We start from the raw sequence: 1,203 nt of genomic DNA, 5'->3' as shown, positions 1-1,203 counted from the left end.
CTTCTCTGTAAATATGTGTTAAAATGATGAAGCTATTTTCAGTTCAAAAGATGACTTTAAGAGAACTAAGTTAGAGGGCTACGCCAAACAAAACAAACTTAGAATTCATTTGTTTTCTTTGAAAAAGCAACTTTTTAGTCCTCCTCTATTTATTTTTGTTTTCTTAGGATATCAGCATTTTCTCTGCATAATAAATAAAAATCATCATCATCATCATCATCATCATCATCATGTCACTTGTTGAGTAACTACAATGTGATAGGCATAGTGCAAGACCCTTTAATTGCATTATCTCAATCAATCCTGTTAACAGCTCCATGAGATAGGTATTATTACCTCATTTCCAGATGATAAATTTGAAGGTCAGAGAGATTATATTATTTTCATTGCACATTGTTTCTCTCAAAGACTTATGAGTCATTGAATGTTAGAGTCAGAATGCAACTTAGAAACCATCCAACTTTACTGATAAGGAAGCATAGGGGGAAAAAGGAAATGACTTGAGTGGAATATTATTGTGGGTTGCACGTTGTGGTGGAATTGGATATTCAACATTCATACTAGGTCAACATTGGTAATCTCCACTCAACATTCCCCCCCCCCCCCCCCATTAATGACTCAAGAAGGGACAATTATAGTCAGTGAAGTGTGAGAGTAAGAATGCTGTAGGGCCTCCAGGAACATTTTCACTGATCCTTAAAGAACTATAAGGAAGAAGGTAGCCATCTTTCCATTAGTCCAAGAAATGTTCCAACACTAAGGTTGGTAGAGTGGAGAATAGAAAGCACTTATATTTCTTTTCTTTTTTCATTTTTATAGACTGGAAGGTAAATGAATAGAGCAACACTTTCTATCCAATCATCTTCCCTTGTCTGTGTTTTAATGTCCCAAAGTTTAAGTAACAGAAAGCACTTGTGTTCTTGATACCATTGTTGTACCTCTAATTCAATGAAATTTGAACCTCATCCTACTTCTGGACTCTATAGTTATGTATAAGATCTATAGTTATATAGTTATAAGTATCTGGTTATAAATAAATTTTCTAATGACTTAATTCAGTTTCAGTCAGGGTTTTGACTTGCTGCTGAAAGGACATAAACATTCGGCTTGCAATTCTCGCTCTCTCTCTCTCTCTCTCTCTCTCTCTCTGTCATGATATGATCAGGGGGAGTGCTGGAAAAGAGAGAAATGAAATTTGAAAGC

The 1,203-nt window shown here is 35.2% G+C and overlaps 1 non-coding gene across 1 annotated transcript; it reads right to left on the bottom strand.

Annotated features, from left to right (window-relative positions):
- Positions 1–811: 811 nt before the first annotated feature.
- On the bottom strand, positions 812–961 carry LOC118715856. Its single transcript, XR_004986995.1, has one exon. It is a non-coding gene; the product is annotated as a small nucleolar RNA SNORA36 family (small nucleolar RNA).
- Positions 962–1,203: the final 242 nt, after the last annotated feature.

Source organism: Pipistrellus kuhlii, unplaced genomic scaffold (assembly GCF_014108245.1).
Source record: "Pipistrellus kuhlii isolate mPipKuh1 unplaced genomic scaffold, mPipKuh1.p scaffold_m20_p_11, whole genome shotgun sequence".
Classification (NCBI taxonomy): domain Eukaryota; kingdom Metazoa; phylum Chordata; class Mammalia; order Chiroptera; family Vespertilionidae; genus Pipistrellus; species Pipistrellus kuhlii.
This window is presented reverse-complemented; position numbering and strand designations above follow the sequence as displayed.